Source organism: Danaus plexippus, chromosome 25 (genome assembly GCF_018135715.1).
Source record: "Danaus plexippus chromosome 25, MEX_DaPlex, whole genome shotgun sequence".
In the NCBI taxonomy this organism is placed as follows: Eukaryota; Metazoa; Arthropoda; class Insecta; order Lepidoptera; family Nymphalidae; genus Danaus; species Danaus plexippus.
In genome coordinates this window covers 1,788,250-1,814,544 of record NC_083553.1, presented here as the reverse complement: position 1 = coordinate 1,814,544, position 26,295 = coordinate 1,788,250, and the positions used below count along the sequence as shown (strand labels likewise).

General features: G+C 29.1%; 1 protein-coding gene across 3 annotated transcripts in view; it reads left to right on the top strand.

Moving 5' to 3' along the window:
* The window catches only part of LOC116775425 (microtubule-actin cross-linking factor 1), a 160,019-nt gene that overhangs the window by 17,831 nt on the left and 115,893 nt on the right, over positions 1–26,295 (top strand). The gene's annotated exons all lie outside the window — the stretch shown is intronic.

Here is a 26,295-nt window from a genome sequence, read left to right as displayed (position 1 = left end):
TTTTCATATCAAAGAAATTAAACCTCTTATTATTGATAATTTTTAGATCTATAATTATATTAATTAAAATACCTAAATATATTCAAAAATAAATACTAATATGTTTCCGTCACATGACACTAATGAAGTAAATTTTATGAATACTTTAGTTATATATACTATATATATATATACATATATATATTCAAATATATATATCAGTACGCCCTGGTCGTGACTAACGGTCCCAGTGAATCGCATTCCACTGTCATTTGAACCAGGCTTTCACGATTGTATAAAAGACATTACATTTTCAAATAATTGATGCCTATTTTGATTCAGTTTTCATGTATAGAATTGGTTCTTAATTGATTTTTAAACATACTATTAATATATATTTTATTTCAAGAATTTTTGAGAATATTTATTAATTTTTAGTCAAGAATAATTTATGGAAATTCTAGAACAAAGCTTTTCAATTGATTTGTTGGTATTTCAAAATCATATTATTGTCTGCATGATATTTATAGTTATAGTTCCGATCAATTTGTTACAGCTTTCCCATATTAATGTATTTATGTAGATGGTATTATAATATAAAGGTAGTTATAAAAATTATAAAAATATCGGACATTTATTAAATAAATAAAAAAAATATTGCGTAATAATAAATATGTATGTATTAAGATATTTTCTTCATAATGTTGTCAGATTTTAATTTATTGTAAAAACATATGGCAATGTTTTTGTTTCGTGTAATTAAACATTATTTTGTATCGTTAAATACACTTAAATATACCTCCTGGATAACATGAAGTGTCCCATCATACCAAAGTGGAGTTATCACCGGGATGTTAGCTGCAAAAAACAGTTATCCGAAGCATGTAATTGATATTGTTTCGAAGAAATCTGAATGTAAGCGGTCGCCTCGACATGTACGAGAAAGTAGAGGACATCTCAAACGCGTACGGGATCTGTAAGATATATATATATTTAGGAACTTCGTTCGAATTTATACAAAGAAAATAATAATATGACATGTGACAATGAGATGTTAATTAAAATGAACATATAAAAGTTAAATTAAGGAACAAAATAATACACTGCAAACACAACAAATAAACTGCTTACAGAGTAATGTCCTTAAAATAGCTTTAAAACTAATTCCTGACACAATATTAACACTTAAAATCCTAGAGCGATGTCATCTCGACGATAGACCACCAAAAAGTGGAGTCCACGTCTCTCGCCTGCCCTGCTTCTATATTTATTTTTATTATATATATATTTATTATATATATATATATATATACTAAATTAATTAATTATAAGGACTTATAGTTTATAAGGGCTTTGATTACTTTGTTGTACGGTAAAGTGAATTTTATCTGTCAATATATATTATTCTAGAAATAAAACATTATTGTTATTTATAATAACCTCGCACCCAGCGTTTCTTATCTATGTCGATTTAATTAAATTTAATAAATAAACGAAATGCTCTTATATTTCGCACTCAAATAAAATTTTGAGAGAAAAATAATATTTATATGTTTTTTTATAAAATAAATTTAAAGTCCTCATAAGAAATTACCGATTTTATTTTCGACCAAACGTTTTGTAAAACCTGTTTTAATGAGTTAGTACTTAATAAGTTTAATAAAAAATACAATCGTTATTTTTATCATATAATCTTTTAACACAGAGATACGAAATAAAAAAAGCTGTCCCACAATAAAGATAAGGAAGTGTGGCAAAATATTTTCACTCGATATGTATTATCTGTCGTTGACTTTGATGTTACCAATTCAACTATTGTTTAAACATAATCTAAGCGGATACTTTGTATATGATAGACATACATTTCAAAGGAAATTTGTTTACAAGGCGAGAGAGTTACTGGGACAATCATTTACTGTCTGCATCTTCATTTTAACCATGAGGTCTCTGATTCTGTTGCACTTATCAGGTTTCTGTTGCAATCATTTAAATAACAGCCAGAATACAAGATATGAAAATATATTTAGTCCATTAACATATCACAAACGTTTAAGAAGCTGTATGAGTTTATGGCGGCGTTAAGAGAGAAGAGAAGAGAGTTAAGAGAGAGAGGAGAACAATTGTTAGGGTCACAGTCTCAGACTTGTTTTTCAATGTTCAGCGTTACTTCCAGTAATGTCCTACGGAATGGCTGAAGCTAGTATTTATATTTTTCAAATACAGATTGATACATAAATGTCGCCATTACAAAATTTGAATGGTTCAGTATTATAATTAATTATAATCAATGATAAAAATAATTCCTAGAAGTATAATATATTATACTTCGTTCAGCACAGATGGCGCCACTTGGAAAACAACGCCAAAAATCTTAAAAGAGGTGAAAGTCTCTTTATGATGAGAGTACTCTTTTTAGAAGAAACGGAAATCAATCAAAATACCATCCGTCGAACAGCTTCAGCCGGCTGATAGAGTTTACAAACCCGGTGGCCACCCTACATAGAGACTTTAAGAAGAAACATCTATTTTTTAGTACTATATTATATTCTATATAGAATAATCTAAACTCGTATTTGATTATGGTATTTTCATTGTTCATACATAAATATGGTTTAAATAATCATAAGAAATAAAATTTAAGGTTATATATCTCAAATATAATTAATTTATTTTAAATAAAATAAATCTTTATTATCTATAGTGAAGCAGAACCTTAATACGCACGTGTCTGTGGTGAACGCCCTTTTAAATACGTGACAAATTTAATCCCTTAAATTTTTTTTAGGGTTTCTATTTGATATTGATAGATAATTAATAAATATAATAAATCAACCCTACAGCAGTACACATAAGACTTAATTTAACTTTTATTAATTTTTACCAATTTACCTAATACTAATTCTATGGACATGATAAGGAATTTGCTTTCCCATTTGAAATTATTTAATGTTACATATGTTATATAACAAAAAAAAACCAACCGAACAAGATGAATAGTTCAAAGTTGTATAGGAAACAAAAATAAAACGCCCACATACCACGTGTCACTGACCTATCCCAAAGAGACGTGGAAGCTGCAGATACGACATCATATATTATAAGTCACCTTTTTAGAAACTTCATTCATATCTAGTTCTCTTGTTTAGGGTTCTGTACTCAAAGGGTAAAACCTGATCTCAAGTACAACAAACATGATTATTTTTAGATAAGGGAGCGAACCCTTCGTGAGAAAGTCCGACTCGCACTTGGCTGGTTTTATTATTTTTAATTTTTCTCTTCGTTCACATAAAAGGCATATAGAAGTAAAGCCAAAGTCCTAATTGCCGAGTATTCTGTACGAACGATTACCGCTTCTTTCAAAGATTTTTGTAAAAACTATAACTCGGCCGTCTGATTGGCGCCTGTATTTACGTCTAGACTTAAACATTACAGTTGAAACTAAGCAGTAAATGTCTTAGTAGATTACATTTATTTTTTAATATTGCTAAAGTGCTTATGCTACGACGTTATTTCTTCTTAATATCAACAGTTTTCTTTTTAATCAAACAAACTAATACCTACTTTTATTATTAAATAAAGTATAACATCTGCATCTAATAGTCTTTGTTGTATTGTCGTAGGTCAGTACTATATATAACGTACAATAATCTTCGTGTATTTTTAATTCCGTCCGTCATGTCTAATTGGATTAATGTCATTCTTAATTGACAGTTTGTTTTTTTTTATGTAAGTTCAATTATAGACGCGTAGATCCACTGGTAAAATATCTTAGCGTTTTTCTGGTCAATTTATTAGATAGAAAAAAAACATTATATTTTTGTCAGAACTTTGATTTTTTTAAAGACATCTGCACACAAATTTCTTTCATGTTTTAATGTATATATCACTAAGTTAAATAAAATTTTAAAGCTCTTGCTTTCCAAGGACAGTTGTGTTATGCTTTTAGTCTCTTGAAGGGATCGAACAATGACCAGCTAATAAAGATCCTGGAATTTTTACTAATTGTATATTTTGAAGTATCCTGTTGAACTGGGTAATCATAATTATATTGATATTTATCTATTATAATTATCTGAGGCAGACGTTTTTATAATTAGTTTGTGTTACACGTAATAACTTCAACAAGTAACTTGAAAATACATAGAAGTAGCTTCATTAGGTTGAAACTAATTAAGTAACAATATGTACATACGTACATACATATACAAACTTATACGTACGTACGTACATACTTATACAAAATATTAGACTTACTACTTATATATATTTAGTAGCATAACATTAAGTAATTCTAAATTAATTAAATTTATTTACGAAATCACAAATATGTAATGTTAATAAATTAAGGACAGCGAAAATGTTAATCAGAGCGTAAAATTATATATGAAAAATAAGTTGCTTCATTTGACTCAATTAATACGAGAATAGCAAGATCGACAGAATCCTGTCAAACTGTCAGAATGACATGTCAAATATTGACGATAATAATGTCTCGTTTGTGTCTAAATTAATGGTAATCAATATATAATCTAACTATTATTACTATCCATACCATATGTTATATTCAAACGAAATACGGACGGTTTTGAGTTTTTCGTTCCTAAAACTTGGCACATGATATTAGAAAGGTAGGCATGTAAACAAATAAAATGGAGACCAGCTTTAGTTTCATTGATGTAAACTACTACAGGAAAAGTTTAAAATGTAACGCTTCGATAGATTGACTTACGTTGAGTTCTTTTTAAACTTTTTTTCTTAATTATATTAAAGTTAATTCCAAGAAGGTTTGTTTTGCCAATATTTGGATGTATAGAATTGAATCTTTGCCTCTATAATTATAAAGAGTATTAACTTTCAAACCTCCAGTGTTCTTGTTATAATGTTACGTTGTCAATGATTGGCCATTTGCGAGTTACAAGCGACTGCAGCCGGGAAAGTGACGGTCACGGTACGCTGGTGACGTTTTTACGTAATTGTTTGTGGTACAAGTTATGAGTTATTAAGTTATAAAGAAAAAATTACCTTGATACTAAACGGATGAAATAAAATAATATCTCATATATCTTTAGAATTAATATCTATTTATTTGGTTTAAAAATATTAAATAAAAATTTGGACTGAGTAAATACGATTTACGTATTTTATTACATTAAATTGTAAGTAATATTTCATTATCTATCATATATTCGATCGATCGTAGTTACTATAATCACGTTTGTTCCTATGACTTGGTCCTCTTGTAATTTTCATCTTATTATCTCATGAATAATAAATTTCTTATTAGTAACATAATAGGTATTGTTCTGCTGCCTTTTTTAATTGTCAGTTATTTCGCAACATCTGAATGTAACGTGTTTGCCGTCTTCATGTATCGAGACGATGTTAATTATATTTTCTAACACGTTCACTTTCAATAGCATCTATTATTACAACTGTATTTGAAGTACTTCTATATATCAATAACAACTCTACAAAAAATTATTTAGCGTTGTCCTTAAATTGAAGCTTTTTGAGAAATCAAAAGTTATGTTAAAACCTTTTTATACAAATAACCTTTTTAGTACTGATAACATTTTTTTTTATTATTCCTCTGAGCATAACCAAAAGTATTCTCTTGTATGATTTAAAAAACTATAGTAATTTCGTAAAATTTTTATGACATCTATTCTGTGTAGATTTTAATGCGATATATTTGTCTATGTAATAAACTGGCAAGGTTCGTACTTGAAGGCGTTAAACCTTGGAGATAAGAAGGGCACCTGAACCAACCGACATGATCTCACATGTTTACAGATGCAATGATAAAGAGGCTGTCTGACATTATACAAATAATCTAATCAGAGGGTCAAGATTATCTGGTTAATAGAAATATTCTATTATATTAATCTTTTAAATTACCATAGTGTAAAATACACCCTAGAAACCATTGTGAGTATTTTAGTTAACGAAGTGAATGAATGTTTATCAATAGTGTCTTCGAACCGTCATTCCTCATAGGCTCGACTTGGTTGCACGAAACAAAAACTTCATAGTTTTTGTTAGACCTGTACGGTATTGAATCGTTATTAGCAACAGCGTATGAATACAACGTTAACACTTAAAGTACTGACGTTTTTTTGTCAAAATTAAATCTTGGATTATAATTTATTTGACATAAGGCGAATAAAAAAAAGTTGATGCAATTTTTTATGTTTACTTTGGTTACTAATGAAGGTCAGATTTGGCTAAGCTTTGACTTCTGAAAAGATTTAATCGATAAAAATCGCCTATACAGCTATCAATGTAGAGAATCTCTTTGAACCGATTAACGTAACGAGATGTAAAGATTACAAATTAAGATCATACGCTGCGATGAATAAGATTACAGCATCCAAAAAACAATATCACGTTCTGCTAACGAGACGCCGCCCACGTAGCGATGTGTTACATACGTTGACAGACTGTTTTTATACGAAACTAAATATTAATTATTGTTATATTCAATTAAAATGTTTTCACTGTAGTTTCGTTAATAAGAAAATAATTACAAAAATAGTTGAGTCTCTACAGCGTGGTTCTAGTAGTGTAGGTCGATACTAATAAACAACTTTACCTTTAATGTTATCACTATTAGCACTATCAGTGTTAAGTTGACAATTTAAAACACTTACTAAGTGTGGAATACGAGCGGCAGATAACTTACGTGACAAGTCCGACGCTATCACCTCAACGGCAGGGAGTATATTGTGCCCTCCGGGAAGTGTCACGGTTAAAGTGTTAAGACTCTCTTATCGTTTTCCTGTAAACACATTTTCTGTAAGTACGTTACTCAAAACGAGTTCAAAATTGATTATAAAAAAATGCGCTCCATAGAATCACAAATTTACTTCAGTATGTCATAAAATTTAAAGCGGTCAATATTACTGGAAGCATTTTATAATTTGAAATAAGACTAATATGTATTCTATATTGACATAAACAAACTATTACACACGTAATTATATTGATTCTGTTATCCTTAATATCTTAGTAGAAGTTTTGATCTTAAACTTGACACGGACAGTTTTAACGTTTTCCGAACATGAACCAAATGATGTATTCTTAGGGAAAAAAAACTTTAAAACACAATTTAACTTAATTATCTTAACACGGGCATTTATAATATAAAGAGCATTTTGTTTACGTTTGAAGTAACGGTAAGCGACAGGTTAGTTAATACTAACACGCTCAGATTGGAATCTTGTACCAAACAAAATTGCTTAATCTAATCAAGGAAAGGTCAAATGATTCCTTACATTTGCAATGTATATTTCGTAACGTATAAGTCATTTTAAGGGGTAGACAATTTTTGTAATATTTTAATTTGTTTTGTATAGCGTTATACAACATTTTGGTTGAAAAGAACTGGAATGGAAACGAACACACTGCACCTTAATATACTTTATAGAACTTATTTAATTTTATTGTGACATTGTTTAATTTTTTTCGATGTGTTTTTTATAGAGTTGTGATTTTTTAATTTAATTTAACTCATTACCGCAAATTGACAGTGACATGAACATGGTAACATTTAAATGATGAAAATATTTTTTGATCTCATTATAAACCAATATTATTAATAGAAATACATCATTATAAATATTTTGTTATATTTTATATAAAAAAAAAATATTTTATTTCTTTGTTGCTTATTTATATTAAGACAGAAAAATATAAACATTTGTTAAAAAGAACCGACGGATCGAATGTAACCCTTAGAGTATTCGAGGGCTTTTTATTTAATAAACGAAACGCCGGTAATAAATGTAATGTTATAAAACATATTTACTTAGTAATAATATACTTGGTAATAACGAAATTCAACATAGAACGTTATCTGTTAATCTCGGCTTATTATGCCCGTGGAATATTTCCTGTTTTATATATCTAATGTACTTTAAAGGGGCCGCCATCAAAGTTACTATACACATAGTTTTATGACGACCTTTAATGGTGATATTATCACAATTATGGGAACGCTTAATGTTATGAATAGCTTATATAAAGATTAGGAATTCTTGTTTATAAGAGTGTGATAATATTTTTTTTAATTTTATTCATTGTAAAATATTATACAGAAAACTCTCCGTTATGTATCTATTCATTTGGTGCTTAACATTTTAGTCCACTGAGACGTAATTCCGTTCAGCGATGTGTGAGATAGTTAATTTGTCTGAATTTTCTTTTAATAGAAAGCAAAGATCAATTTCCTGCATTCTATGTTATAAATAAAATACGGTTAAGGTTTTTGGTATTGTCCTTATAATATTTTAAATGAAATCGCGAACAAAGTCGCGGCGACAGTCTTAACACACCTGGATAGCTTCGTAAGAAATTTAGCGTGAAAATATAAAAAGCATTACCTACGCCTACGTTTTAATGGGCAAAATTTGAAAAAAAGGAAGCGATATATCATCTATATTTTGGAATACTGAAAGCTCTTCTATTTTTGTAGCGGCGACGTAACACTTAGAGGATCGGTGTTATGGAGCACCTGTTAAAAGAATCCACTCGAGATAAGTGCTGTTGAGATTCGTTTAGACAAAATATACTTATAATGTACTAACTGTTGCTACATACAAAAATAATCCTAATGGACTGCTATGTCGATTATTTTTTTTTAAACTCGATGAGAGCTCAAACCTAAACGTACCTACTGATTTTTCTTTTTATCATACGATACTGTGTAAAATTGTATTCTGAATCAGATGAAGTTATTCTTATTTTTTGGTTCTATTTAAGTGTGAATTTTTTACCATCTTTATAGTCGCTACAATTTTATAATGAACATGTTGCTGTTTAACAAACAGACCTTCGGGAGACGTGTTTGTTAATGTTACATATTAACTATAATAATGTAAAGTTGTATAAAAAATGTTTAAGCAATTCTATTCTGTAATGTAATGAAGAAACAAACATCCTATAAAATGAGAATAAATATATTCAATACTTATTTGTTTTTAATATTATGATAAATGTCCATCAGAGGTAGTGATGTCATCATCACACCGAGGTCGGGTCATCACTGACATCATCGACTACCGAGAAATCAATCTACATCTTTGAGCTACGTGGAAATCATTTTGAGCATTATAGATTGATTGAACTTGTATTCGCAATATTAACAGTGTTTGTGTGAAATTAAAAACGATTAAAGTCGTCATTGAGCCTTAACCGACTCCCAAATAAGGATATTATAATTTCGACTACAATATTCTTTATCAAACCTTTCCTATTTATATGTTCTTCCGGAATTCATAAGAAAAGAAAATGACAGTGACATCAAACTTAACAATTTACACTTGTTTAGTGTGAATTGTTAAATTTGTTTTGATGTTATTACGTAAAAATTATTTAATATACATATTCAACACTACCGTATATTTGTATGCAATATATAAAATTAATTTTATTTATCTCTTTCGTACATACGTTACAGAATGAGTAATGTTTGATAATGTTTTTATATTTTCTACTATTCTGTTCTGCTGCTATATGTATCTATTATATATAGGTAGTGTGTACGTATAGTCTTATTCGTAATTTAGTCCTAATATGAGTTATAATTAATGTCCCTCCTTCATCTGCTTGGACATCTGTCAACGGCTTTATTTCCCTCGTGTAATTGTGATCACAATGTAAGCTGTAGTATTTTTAAATTGCTCTAATTCTGACCCTCTTAGCGGTGTCCATAAATAAAATCCAAATGTCAAGTCAAGTACAACTAACCGGTTTCATTCATATTATTTACCAGTTAGTTATTTTTTATCATAAAAATGTCGCTCGCCTCGCTTTGAGATTTTTCAAGGTTGCTTTTTTAATTAATTCAATGACATATTTTGAAATTTAATATAGTCTGGTTAACACTAACGAATAATTTAGTTTTTATACACTAATGTAATACAAATGGTATTGAAGATTGTAAGTGATATATCGCAAACGAATTTTTTAATAGAAAACGGAGAAACTAAAAGTATTGATGACACAACTCGTACTAAACGTCCTTGTGTGTTTAATATTTTGACTCATTCAATGTTGTTTCTTATAATAATTAAAATAATTTTATTATTAATCTCCAAGCAATATATTTTCTCTAAGTCACTGTCAGTCTGACCTAAGGTTATTTAATAGGATAATTAAAATACTTCAAGATTAGGTTGTGCTTTCAACAAAGTTAATGTACATAAAATTGAAAATCTCAATTTTTTTTTGTTACTTTTTCAAAAATCTCTCCAGTGTATCCATAGCCTTATCTAATATTATCATCATAAGGCCGTGTAAACATCCATGGGATGTCGTCTATTTCGTCTCCCCATTCCACAATCATCTCCAACGTTAAGAGATCGCTCGTAAATTAATTTAACTGGTCGAGAAGGCGGATCTTTAAGTGCTCGTGATGTTCTTAACACTTTTACTTTCGGTGATCATATTTGCTTTCTTACTTTACGTACAAATTACTTAACTGTAACTATTTAAATAAAACTCTTTGTTGTTGTATAAAGTTGAAGGATTATTAAACTTTGACGTCAAAGAAAGTTATTTTGGTTACTTAAAATATAGAATACCGTATACAGACGACGTTAAATCATTTAACATGACGTGTTTACATAATATATATATATATATATATATATATATATGTATATAAAAAGTAATATATATAAAAAGTATATATATAAAAAGTAATGTTAGTTACACTATTTATAACTCAGACGGACATAAGACACTTTTCAACCCGTTCGACCAAAAATAAAAGAATAAAATTGCCTCTGCCTCTAAAGCGGAACTGTTCGACTGGTCAGCTATATATTTCTTATTATGTAACTGTCGCGTACAAAGTCGCGGGCGAAAGCTAGTGTAACATAAAATTCAAGTTGAAAGGTTTGAATGACGAAATTGGGATAGACAGATACTAAACTGTTACTCCTGTACATTTAGAAAGAGCTTTTATAAACAAAGCACGGACAGTTTTGCAGTACTCCATCCATATACCTATGTACATAATATAAAATCATGTGAAAAGATAATTATTGTAAAATTTTATTTTATCTGTTCCGTTTGATGAATTAAACTGATGGTAAGACTATAAGAATAACGCGTTAATATCCACTATAATGTCTATATTAATAATTTTATTTAAATTATTTAGAACATTAAAACATTGGTATGTACTCAGAATATTTAGATCGAATAGACATCTAAGATCGATACTGGAGATAATAATCTTAACGCCATTATGACGTCATCAACGGGAAGAACTCTCACGCTTCATTACGAAGTATCATAATACAAATACATATATTGCTATTATTATATTATTTTTTATTTATATTTAATTCAGATCTCATCGAATCGTCTCATTTGATCGATAAGGTAATTCTAATCTCGTTATTTTTTTTCTGTAATCAAAGCGACGTTTTTTTTAAATGAGCACTTTTTTTCTATAAATTTGGCAATAAAGAAAAATAGTACGGTTTTATAACGTATTATTCTGTGTTGTCTTTGTATTATTTTCATTAATAGTTTTGGTTCGCTTTAACCGAATTATCACCGAGCGGCGCTAATCGATAAAACTAGCGCGTGTATCTGAACGCTTACAACAGCTTGTCATGACTTACGACATTATTTTTGATGTCTTTATTAGTAAATGTTGTAAACGTTGATTGATTTAGATCTTGAAAGGTATGGAAACTAACTAACTTATAATTTCATACACGTTATTTAATTAAGTTCATACAGAAAATGGCACTATACTACAGAACAAAATTATTCTCAAGAATATATGTGTATTCGGTTAAATCATTTCGGTTATGATAGTACATGTATAAAGAGTGAGTCGCTTTATAATTATTTTTTTTATTAAAAATGCGATTGAGGTAAGGAAACCGAAAATGTAAAATTTTATAGTGCTATGTAGAATATTCAAGATCAGAAGGTCGAAATATATTTAAGTCTTTACAAATAATATATAAAAAGTAGTGATTTAAAAGCGTTATACTGTTCATTTCGTATACAATAATAACTGTTATTATATTTTTCGTGTTATATCCTATGTACACTGAACATTTTTGTATCACCTGCGTGATATTAAATTATTAACTATAGCCATATAACCGTACGTAAAACGTCATCCTTTGCATGAATATTAAAAAAAAAGTTACAAGAAGTTAATACAGATAAGTAGACCAAAAAAAAAAAAAAATGCTCATGTAAGTTTCATTCTAGTTTCTTTTTTTAAATGCGTACATCTTTGCGATAGATTATACAATACAATTAGTTCAATAAAAAAAAATATATCGTCAAATTCTTTTTTCAAATCAAGAGATATTTTTATTGTAATTCAATATATATACGTTTGCATAATTAAAACTTAAATTTAGTTTTTATTAAATACCATATCAGGTTTTTAAAAAGATTTTTGTTTGAATATGTAATGAAATGTAACAGTCATTGACCTCAAAAGTACGTGACAAGGATGGAGGCAGATGATACGGCTCTAGTTTTCTCGCGGATACGAACGCTGCGGGAATACAAATGATCGCCCAGGTCAGGTACACACTCGGGGAATTCAATTGAATAAACTTTTTCTATCATCCGCTTACTCCTTGTTTTCAAGAACAACGTTTTTGTCCGACAATATCGGTAGTCATACTTGTATCGCTTTTGTTTGTGGGAATGAGATTAATTAAGAAATATTTTAAGCGGCAACAATTTTTTAATTATGTTTCTTGAAATAATTAGTTATAATGCGTTTCGTTGTGCATTTTATTGATACATTTTGCTCTGTGATAATTATGTATAAGTTTCAAATTTATTTTATGTCATCTACTAATGCCATCTAGTTTTCGCTTGCGTAAGCAAACGTTATTACCATTCTGTACAGATACACATTCAGTATGCTATAAGAAGGTCTTACAGAATACAATAGATGGCGCTTGTCTTAAACAATTAATCATATTTTGCTTCTTTTCAGGTAATTTTTTAGTGCATCATAATAATAGCTTATGACTTTATCTCCGGTAAGTTATTTAATCTTTATAAGCCTATAAAAAATATTTATCTAAATATACTTTTCGTGAGAAATAAATAAGCTGTGATAAGATTGTTATAATAATCTTTATACTGATTTGCGATATTCTAATCAAGTGACAATATTAAGAAATGATTGTATTTCGAATGCATATGTCACGTATGCACATTTTATATTATGATAATTTATACTTTAAATAATCTTTTAATAATGTTGCCACATAAACTCCATGATATATCGTTACCACAGTGATCCGCTTCATTGATAATGGAAGTGATCCATTGAATATTTATAAGGCTTTTAAAGCTATCTAAGAGTGACGTCACCTGACAGTGTCACCGAATTAGGTTAAAATTTATGACATGAATATCTATCTATTTTGACATGTCTTTTATGACATCATGGTGGTTTTTATGACGTAGTAAGCGGCGGTATGACGCCATTATAAAAATGATTTTAGTCGTAGGATTTTATTTAATTTATTTAATGATAATTTTCATTTGACACCGGTTTGTTAAAAAAGCTATATATAAGAGACGATGCATGGCGCGATAGAATATGTATATGACAGTTTTTTAAGTAAACAGTTAAAGTAAATAATAATTCTAATATGCCAGAATAGTTTTATTCTTTTTAATGATCACTAACAACTTGCAATGTATAATATAGGTCACGATTTCTATTTGTCGTCCGTCAAAATTGCCGTATAGTGTTTGACGGACGTCAATTAGCTCGATCTCGATATCAGAATTATACTCAGGAAGTTGTAAAGCTGTAAGGTCATATATTGTATATATATATATTGTATTCCGCTATTGATTTTTTTAAAGACCGTCATTACATCCTCAGCATAACATCGAATAATCAAAAGATTTTTATGTATTCACGTGCCTTAAATAATTTCTATGGTACTTGTTATATTTATAATTATATAAATTAAATTCGTACTAAAGTTTTATTTTAAAGAATTTAATATTTATATCGAGATACGATCATGGAATTTTAATATGTGGGTACATATGTATATACTATGATTTATGTCAAAAGTATTTTTTTACATACACACACACACACACACACATACTCACGCACACAAATGTATATATATGTATAAATAAAGGTGTCTAGACTGAAAGTTACATCTGGACTGATTTAGTGAGGAATGCGACGGATCAGTTAAGAGCATTACGAGAGTAGCGTCCGTGTTTCAGTTAATATTAACCTTTGATGTTATATTTATATGTTTTGCATAACAGTTAAAGTTAACGGGTTGTTTCATTGTAAGATATGAACTGGTGTTATAAGGAAATATAAAATTTAAAGTCTATTGTTAGTAACTGAAATATAAAGACGTCGTTTTGAATTGACTTAACTATGTTTTATTAAATTAATTTTGATTTTTTGCAGTAATGTAATACAATGCTTATTTTTTTTTTTAATAAATAGGTAATTATTATTATAATGGAAGTCAATCATTTATACTGTAAAGGGGTTTTATTTAATATTTTTTCAAATACAATTAATATTTTTAACAATCATAGCATTAAACTATTCCCCTATATATATATATATATATATATATATATATATATATATACCACAAACACATATATATATATATATATATAGACAGCTCAAATTAAAGTATCCTTACAGTTTCATGACAGATCATCAGCTTAAAACAAGTTTGGTGTACCCCACATACGAATAGTTGCTCGTTTTTTATTCAATAACCTAACCTACGTTGATAATATAACATTATAATAATATAACATGTATTAATGAAAACGGTCACCGCTGCGTATCAAGCTGTCATTGTAAACTTATGGTAGCACACTTCATAGGTAGGTTTCATAAGGTTCTACCAATTAAGGGCCGTCTCATATATGATTGATGTAATGTTTTAAGTCTTATTAGTATTAGTATCACCCTAAAGCGATAGCCGCATTTTGTTGCAAGGTTTTAGTTAGTAAATATTTTAAATATGTTAAACAATTTGAAAACGTCCTGAAAAATGTATGTGAAATTATAAATATCTATTGTAGAGTTTAATAAAAATACCTTTATTCATTTATTCTCATCATTTATCTTCATGTAGCTTATCTATGATCTGATTAGGATTGAACGAATGGTTTTGATTTGTGTTATATTTAGTTTACATTCATTCACTCATTCAAACTAAGCGCGAATGTGATTAGTTTCATACGAACAATCTTCAACTAATGGTGTTACTAATGTATTATGTGATGTTGATATCATTTTAAATATATATTTAGTAATTTTGATGTAGTTCCCAGTAGGTAAGTAATTATAGTTTACCTTAGATGTATCGTCGGCATATATCATCATCGGTACATAGCTCACTGGCATCAATTATATTGAGTTTATGTGCTTTTAATCTATTTAATTATTATTTTTATAAAGCATTATAATATATTTATATAAATATCATATATATAAGGCTGTAAGGGTAGCCGTTGTCGTTTAGTAGAGACTTCCTCTTCGATCACAGTGCAATGATCAATCGCATTCAGATTCCACATGAATAAAGAGTACGAAAAATAATTAGATTAAGAATATAGTTATTACGTACATGTTTATATATAGAAGAAGGTCAGGTTGGTTACATAATTAATAACTAAAGGACGGCTTTACGGGTTATGATGAAAATTGGTAGAGAAATAGCTTACAACCAGGAAAAGGACATAGGATACTTTTCATTCAATTATTTACTGCCTTTCAGGAGGAATATAGATCTAAATGAAACTAGTATTATTCGGATTTACTACGCGGATTTTATTATTTCTACAGGTCTACACTTCGTCTGCCCGTGATCACGGTTGCTGCAAAGTAACCGAAACGTCGGGATTATGTAGTTTTTAAATAATAAAATCCGCGTAGTAAATCCGAATAATACTAGTTTCATTGAAATGAATACTCGCGAAAATCTTAGATCTCATTATAGGAATATAGATCGCCCGGTCAGCTATACAATTCTAATTTTGAAGTAACACAGACGAAGTCGAGGCAAAAACTAGTTGTTTATAAAATCGGAACTTATGGGACATTCTGACAGCTGACCCTGTACATATTAATCAATGCTTTTTTAACATATTTTTAAAATTGATTATATTACCTTTTACTGTCTTTTTTTTCGACACTCATATAAAACAAAAAAAAACTCGAAAATTATTAAGAACTTCATTTAATAAACGAGGGATACTAAATATATTCTAAAATAAATCGTAAAAGAAACTTCTAGAAAACCTTAATTTTATTAAATGTAGGAAAAATGTATAAAGACATGTTATAGATATACAGTATTAAATATTATAGAAGTAAATATTTATTTTAGTAAATAATATATAAGTTACGCTTATTAGGTGTAATTAACGTAACATATTATAATGCTTTCCTTCTTTCAATTGATTTTTAACGTAAAAACATCACTTTAGCGCGATTTTGAGTAAAAAAATTAAAGAGAGACACTAAAGTTTTTCGTTTATACACGTTAACGAGGAAACTCGAGTTATTTCATTGAAACTCCTCGTAAGGCTACTGAATCCATATTTTTAAACGCCTCTTATTTATGTATTCTATCGAACCTACTCTCTCATACCACAACATAAAACGTATGTTGCATGTAAAACGGACGTAAAGTGATGCATTAATCAAGTAAGTGGGACGGTCGTGATGAGACGCCGTATCGCCAAATTCGGGGGTCGTTGACCTTCAACATAATGTTATACAAATTGTTGTGAATTTAAGAAATTTTACCCACGAAGGTGTTCGGTGTAACAGCTGAATACGGTGGGAATAATGTAGAATGGTTAGCTTTTTAAGTGCTTCTGTCAAATAAGCATTTCAGACTAGGCTATAGTTGAAATTAAATTAATAAATTTTCATGTAAGTGATATTTTGGTTTTATTGTATTGTATCATCCCCTTAGCTTTATGTACAAGTATTGTTACAAAATATAAAATATTTAAATATTTTAGATACGTCACTCTAATGTGTATAAGCTAATTAAAAAGGGGATTTTGTATTACAAATTATTTCTACTAAATACCTTGACTTCTATACTAAGAATCAAATTAGGCCATAGGCTCTAAATGAATTTACTAATAAATGTTGACAAACATCACTGTATCTGATATATTGGATCATTGTTATATTATTTATAATTATATTTTTTTTATCGTTAAAATATCTCCATATGAAGTAACCAAAGCTACTTTGTTAGGACTTTCCTTTTGTGCGTCGCAGCTTTCGTACAAACATTGTAGTTATTGGAGATATTTTAGTTGAAGACGAATTTCTATTATGAGAAGATATCTCTATATCTATATATGAGAAATTGTTTGTGTATAACCAATTAATATTTAATAAAAATGCTTGGTAGATATGACAAGGATAGTTAATGTTTTGATCTCACAAGCTCGCTCGTCAGTCGATCTAGTTGTTTTGATAAAAAGAACTTTTGTTTTTGTGTATCTAATAATTAGGTAAAATATCGTAACTACCAGTTCGAATCGTAATACTACGCACGAATGGTTTTCCGTATCCCATTCACTCATTTCAGCACGTAATACCTATATTACTAGGAACAAAATATTATAGTAGAGCATAATAATGATACGAAATTAGATTACTATTTCAATACAATATGATAAGGTACATGTATCATACAGTATACCGTATCAAATTAGTAGGTTCGTTACATTTTACACTGTCAATTGGAACTTAAATAAACTCATACATTCTATTACATCTCGCGATGCAATTACATGTACCTAAAGGTGAAAGACATCTTGAATTTTGATACATAGGAATAATATGCTGTATTTGTATATACAATAAGGCTTGTTATACATTGAGTTCTTTAAAACTGTTCTTAAGTTCACCGTTGTAGTTTGGCTCGTTGTGAGAGGTCGTGAAAGACAAAATAATAAGACGATTTATCTTAGTTATTGATGAGCCATTTTCTGAAAAAAATAATAATTCTTTTTTAATGTTAATTGATGTGCACTAATAATGTATCATTTATTTTAAATTATCTTTGACCATAGCCTAGAGTTGTCTTGCAGCAGACCTCCATATCTTTACAAATTATATTTATATTTTGGCTGTTTAAATGCTTTTTACTACAGATAAATTTTGTTCCGACATTGAAGGTCTGAAAATCCAGCTCTCTCACCTGCACCTTTCCGTTTTCTTAATTCCAAAAGCCTATATTATTTTTTATTTGACTCAGTAGTTTTGTTTTCGGGGATATCTTTATTGAAATTTTCGTTTTGGTTTTAAAACTGTTTCACGTATAAATTATATTACATAAAATAATATATGATACAGACATCAATATTTACGTAAGGTCTGTATTTTTGTTGATGACATCAGTCGAGAATCAAACCTACATTCACCCTCGCCCCCGCTACAACCCACACATCCGCAATTGAGGCCGAAAGCTATAGGGCTTTAAGAAAATTTTGTACTAAAGGAGAATTTGGGAACGGTTTTATAAATTCTAAACTTTTTATTTGATTGTCCAATAAAAAGGAACTTGAATGGTCGTCTCTCACAAACAGCAGAATATTTTTAATCAACAGACGTACATCTCCATCTTAGTCATAGTCAAGTCATACACAAAACTATCACAAAGATTTTTCTTTCGTTATATTTCAATACTGAACGTTATCCGTTAATTATTGGAAAATTTCAAAATAAGGCAACAAGAAGTCATTCAATAAGTATATGCACAAAAAGCTTGTTTTCTACACGTAATAATTTTTATAATTGTCATTCGGATCTTGTATTTTTTTTAAATTTGCGTCGCGTAACATCCTTTTACTGACATCTGAAAAGATTCTTGAAAGTATTCCGGAGAGAAAGTATACGATTTCGACACTGATGCACTCTCCCCTGAATACGGCAGAAGGCTTTTATTACAAAATTCCTCAACAATTAAGTTAATTATTGCCACAATTTAATTACCTTATAATTTTCTTTTACATTTGTGACCCCCACTAAGTGATACGAGTTAATGGGTGATGATTACACACACACACACACATACATATATATGTGTGTGTGTGTTCTGTTACATAACAGTTTAATTTCAGGTTATAATGAGTATTACTGTAAGCGTAGTCTTGAAATAAAATTATTCTATCTTTAAAAGTAAATACTGACTGCTTTTTAATTAGCAATACTTTATTAAGTAAAAAATGAAGGTAGTGTTAAAAACATTAATGAAGACATTTTCATCTCGTCTGTCCGTGATCACGGTTGCTGCGAAGGAACCGAAACGTTGGGAGTATGCATTCCAAAAAAAAAAAATTAAGGACGCCTAGTAAATCCGAAAATCTTAGTTTTATTTAAATGATTATTCGTAAAAATCTTAAATATTACATTATTTAAAATTCAAATTCTTTTCATATTTTAATGTTGATGTTTGTTTTCTTTGAATTGTGTTTTGAATAAAGTCTTCAGGGTCAAAGAAGTATTTATTTTGTCTAAGTGACATTCTTCATGAGATCAGAATACAAAGTACATGTATATCAGCTATTTAATGAATTATATAGTAAGACTGAAAGTTCGTTCGATAGCAAATAATACGGAACCCGCTTATACAAGCTTCATTATGAAACATCTTTATTTTTTATAATTTGCATTATAATAAGTCAAATCTTTTGTTTCTTTGGTCTCACAACGCGTAAATTTCTTGCGGTGCTTGAATAAGCCACGATTCTTAACTAAATAGTTCATTTAACTGGTTTCGCAAATTATACATAGTCGTCTATAGCAACATTTTTCAATATTGAGATCTAATACTTTCGCGAGTTTTATTCATTTAAATGAACTAATATTTTTCGGTTATACTACGCGTGTTTTATTTTGTAAAAAACTACATACTCCAGACGTTTCGGTTACTTTTCAGCAACCGTGATCACGGGTAATCAAAAATATTAGTTTCATTTAAATTAACATTTTTCAACTTTCCATTTAGAAGATCAATAAATGTTTAGAAATAGAACAGAAACCGAAAACGAATATTTCATACTAATATAGCTTTGAGAGCGAATTCCTCTGACCAAATAAATAATCTCCTTAATAACGTTGCCATAGCAACAGATTATAAAGGACATATATATATATATCACAATGACACAATCAATACAGGACGGAAGCTATGTCTTATATGGAGTGGTTATCAATAAAGTTCCTTGTTTTCGATAAGGCTCTTTAATTGCCACAGCATCTAGAGTTGGATCAGTGTCGCCTACGACGAAGCCTACACGCTGGCACTATATATAGTGTTATGTTGGCGACGGCATTCCTTCGGTGTTAGTGCCAACTTGTGAAAATGGCTTTCGATAAACTATTCATGATATACATGTCATTTCTTATGTTAAAAATTTTATATCATAGAATACGTCACACGTGAACGAATTCAGACAGAGATATTCGGATTTTATTTATTTAATAATATATAAATTCATATTATTAGTGTATAAAATCAGTAGGTGTGTCGGTGAGTTTGTACGTATTGATTAATTTTGTTTTATTATTTATGTTAATTGAATAAAAATATATAAAAACGAAACTAAGTCACCGCCTGCCAGTGGGAGTCCTGACAGAGATGATCCAGTGGATTTGAAAATTAATCGGAAATATATGGACAACAGACAAAAATTTTATTTGTTATTTTGTTATGTACAGTGTACACATAAAAATGGATTGAGTATGAAGCAGATATTTTTATTTTCGCAATAGAAATTTTAATTTTATTTATTATTATTATAGGTAAATGAAACAGTATGACGTTATGAGTTAAAGCTCGTGAAAGCAATCACACTTCAAATACATTTGTTAACAGGAAACACCAAAATCTATTTCTGTTATTTCCTCGGTAGATCATAAACGTCGAGAGGAAATCACGTGGACTCTGTGCCGTTGGAATAAGGTTTATAATATAACAATGCTATGTTATTGCTCGTAAAACACTGATGCAAAACGTTTAAAGGGTCGCAAATAAACTGGTGACTGACCGTATAGGTAAAACGTTAAATTAACGCCCAGTAATAATCTAACTATGCAAATAAAGAAACAGTAGATTTATTATATGAATTACGTGTGATGCCACTTGTATTTCTTTGAAAAGAGGTCAGTTCCACGGAAAGATATTTTCCCATACGTAACTTCCGGGTTCTATTCTAAGAGCGATCGTAATCTTATGTATAAAAATAACGTATATATTTATAATAAGACCATGACAGACGCCTGGGTCAAGAGCAACATTTCATCTATTACAATAGGTGTTCGGACGAAAAATTTTGATGAATCATGTTTTCTTATAAAATGTAGGGTAGATCGAGATTTTTTCAACCGTCCAAGTTTGAATCGTAAAAATATAAATGTAATAAAGAATAACGTTTCTAATAATCCTCAAATGAGTATATAGTTTCAGATCAGCTAGAATAATATATAAATTGAATATATTTAATAGCTCTAGTCCAATAAGATTCTGTAGCTGATAGCTCGCTTGATAAGATAAACGCGGCTCTTTGATCAAACAATGGAGGAATATCTGCGAGCTAGATAGTTACTCTATTAGACCTCTATTTGCTGATTGTATTCAATTTTATATCATATTATATAATCTGTTCTTAGAAACTTCAATGGACAGAGTTTGAAATGTTAAATTTAATTTTCGTTTTCAACTTTCGATGTATTTATTTATAAATGAAACTAAGGTTTTCGGATGCCAGGCGTTTTTAATTTTTTTATTTCTACATAATCCCGAAATTTCGGTTCCTTTATAGAAACCGTGATCATCGGCAGACAAGATGAGTTAGTCTTGTTGTTTGTCGCCTACCGTCAACGAATTCTTAATTTTCTGGCTTATCGCTGTGGATATCTTTATATTGTAGTTGTTAATGAAAAATGAGAAATATCAGGATTAGCCATCGCAGCAGAGCAAACGGCACAAATAAACAGAATATTTAAATGCTATATTATTATTCTGTTAGTGTAAGCTGTGGGCTGTTTGCAATAATTGCGAAAATCAACGGCTGTTTAATTCGAAAGTAGTCTAGTTCAGGTCTGAGGCTAATGCAGATTTGTATTGCACAGAAGTTGCAGAACATTTATTTAGTTACAAGAAAATACAGCTATCTATCTATCACATAGCTTATATTACTAGATAGCTCCAAAACTTTATACTCGTAATTAATTAATTACTTCAAGATCAATACTACAAAATAAATGCCATTGTTTGACATTTAGTGACAGTACGTAGGTTAAGGAATTCAAGTATTATATGTGTGTGTAAGAGTTGTGGTAGTGTGTGTGATGTTTATTATAAACTATTTAATGTGCTCGTAATACTTTCTATATGAAAATGCAGCTTCGCGCACCTCTTCGTATAAACTTTAACAGCGTTATATTCCTTCATCGTACGCACTATTCTCTTAAAGAGATTCAAATTCGTTGATTATTAAATCTCTGTCTGAAATACTAAGCTTGTGTACACTGCTAAGCTCCTAATAAATAATTATATAATTTTATTTGTCGCATGTTGGCTATTTATAGCGACCTGGCGTTGGTGGCTCATAAAAAATGTTTTGTTTTCAAACTAGCCATAAACACCATAAACGATTTTTTTTTGTTTTAAAATCATGTCAGTAAATCATGTCATCCATCCATGTCAACTTTATTGATGTCTTTCGATAGTAATTTTAAAAGATTTTTTTTTAAATATTTCCTAAAAGATCACTGCATTATATATTTTTTTGTATTTTTATTGTATTTGAATACTAATGATTTTTTTATTTCGTTTAAAGTAAACGATAAATAAAATTCAGAAATGTGTTGATGAATACATATCTGATAAATATATTAAGTATTGAATCTGAAAGGATTTATAACATAACTATATATAACCAATAACTAATATAACTTCTAAGACCAGGAAGTTTTCGTACAATTTCTATAATTTTTCAATCAAAGTATGTACATATTAAATACATTGATACAAATATTAACCATTATGATCCAAGAAAAAATGGAAATGAAAAATCAATTTTCTTGAATTCCTGCTCAAATTTAAGAATGTAATGATTAAAATATTCAAGTCTATGCAATGGCAACGACAGCTTAGCCTCGAAAGCGACTGTAAAACAGTGTCCCGGTAGTCGCGGGATCGAGAGGATGAGTTATACCTAATAAATACTTTATTCGAGTAAAAAAAATTTATATCTTCTTGTTGTACTGTTATAAAAGTTTAATTGTTTTATAGTGAGAATGATTGCAGCAAGGATAACTTTTGCTTCGAATCATTCAATTGTCGATGGCGATTAAACAGCCAGTTATAGTTCATTATTGAATTGACCGTTAAAGTTTTTTGTCCTTACAATTGCTTGTACCAGATGGTCGGTGATCGCAAAATTTTGTTATCTCATACACAACTGTTGAACTTCAAACTAAAATTATTCAACAACAAAAATATACTAACTCTCCTTAAAATGTATCGAAACGGATAGTTTTTACTATATATGTGGAAATAATTAAAACATTAAAGCATTTAAAATTAATTAAAATCGCTCAAAGCCTTATGTAATAAATAAATAATATGACCTGATTGGGACCTGTCTAACAGCTGAGAGTTTTGGACCTTATCTGTCTTTGGTTACCACATCGTTTAATCACCACAGTGACTAACACGAGGTGGGCTGTGATAATTATTCATACGCGCTGATCCAGGACAGTTGTGTAACATACAACCATTACAGAGGGTTCTATACAAACGAGGACATCCAGGGGATTCTATCGCAATTTATTTATATACGCGATGCATCCAGACAAATTTGGTATAAAAAATTTATCAATTTACAGATACTATTCATTGGTGATAAAAAACTAACTATTCGTCGACGTTTTCTTCTCGTATATTTTTTCTGTAGTTGAAGTTTCTAAGCAAATATCTTGTGATGTTAATTTTATAACTGATTCGAAGTAAATAATGAGATGTTTGTTTATTGAATTGTTAAAATTAGTAAGCGCCGTTGACGAAAGGATTTATCTCATCTGCGACGTACGATGTGGTTAACTTTGGTGACATTTAGTGACGAGTGATTGTTCCGAACAAGAAACCGACAACTACACAATCCAATTACTGAAATTACCTTTTGGAATACCGATTCCATTTTTAAAACTTAACTACATGTATTTCAGACTCGCATATGATATTTATATGAATTTTTAAATTCTAACAAACTGTGTAAAATACAAAGCTTAGTTAGTTTTAACTCTTGTCGTGTCGATGAATACTTCATTCCATACTATCTGTTCGAGATTTAACTTAACTATTCAATTACGCTTTTAAGTTAGAACATACTAATAGAAAATTAATAAATTAGGTCCGGACTCACGGATGAAAGTTTGTGTAACACAATATATAAAAACAAAAAAAAAGAAGTTAGTTGTACGGCGACGCGTTTATTATTTATTTTATTCTATTTATAATAATAATAATTATTATTATTACTTGTATTTGTTATTATAGCGATAAAATTTGACTCTCTAACTATAACGGTTCTAGAGTTACTGTCTCGTAAATGAAATACAAGTTCGCTCTCAGTGATCGCGTTCATTTTTTTCTTTAAACCACTGATGATACAAATGCAATATTAATTTACATTTTAAGTCAAGGATTGTAGGAAAACATGCTGTTGTTACAATCTCCATTTTTATAATCTAAGGTCGACCAAGCGCCAGGGTTTTTTTTTTACTGATTGCTATGTAATCATTTATTCCTTACCATGTTTTTTTATTTAAATTAAAAATCATTAAAATTTATGTACATATTTTATTTTATTAGTAAGGAGGTTTGTTTGGGATGTTATGTCTTATAAATAATCAATAGTTAACTTTCAGGTATGTGAAGAATACTACAAATTCTTTAAGAGATTAGAAGAAGATTATATATTTTATTGTAAATACATGTGTAAATATTGAATAATCTGGACGCTAGTTAAATATCTTAATCAAAATAACTGATCACGATAAAGACTGTAGCTGTTTCAATGAGACTAAGACAGTTTATGTGACAAAGATTTAAATCACCACACACAATTGTTACATTGAATTTGAATTCCGGGTCGCGTTTCTTTGCCATATACAGACTGACAAGGGAATCTACCATATAAGACTATTTAAGGAGGCGAACTACATACAGATATATCAATAATTTCGGTTATAATTATAATAATATTATATTAAATTAATAATAGTATATTAGAAAATTGACTCTCCCCTTACATCTGCGTAAATCTTCAGGTGTACTTCTGTGCATCACATGCAGGAATTTTTTTTGCATTGCAACACTTCCTTACATTCGTTTGGGTAGTTTAAAAAAAATTATGTATATTCTTAACGTAAATTATCTGTCATTAACATCAAGTTGATAATAGAATAGTGTAACTTTTTATTTAATTATTATTAAGTGTTATCATATATAAATGTAACATTTGCGAAGTAACCAGCAATTTCTTTGTTTTAAAGTTTATTTGCCATACCTGTTATATATTATAAATAAGAAAAAAATTAATTCGATTTATCACGATATCTCGAAATACAACATCGACTTTTAAATGACGAGTTTTTTTCTTTTCAAGAAGACGGAAACGTATGAATAGGTTCAATAGCTTGTTTAAATATGGAATTATTAGCTGCGAGATAAGAATAATGTCATCAATAAAAATATTTATAAAATAATACATTGAAACATATATATGTGCTTTTCTGTGACATGTTATTTTGAACAACTCTCGATCATAGTACTTTATATGTACCTAGTACATAATAGTAAACTATATACATAGTCATACTTTGAGTTAACGCGTCTCAGTATGACTGTTGTTGGTCAAAAACTCGTTTCCATCAAACTGACTCACTCTCAGCATCTGTTTTCTTTGAAATCTAATGACATCATATGGTCATGTATCATCAGAATATATTGAGGTAAAAATATTTCATTGCTTGACCTACATCTGGATGTTTTCCAGGACTCCAATCTCCAACAATGACCTAGAAATCCGCTGCCCTCTATACGTTATATATACATTTATTCTGCATAAATCAATTTAATTTTATACTAATTATCCTTAATATATAAATATATATATATATATATATATAGAATACAAGAAATAGGTAAATAAATGTATGCAATGTAGTTACTGAGTGGATGATTTAATGTTATTTTTTAC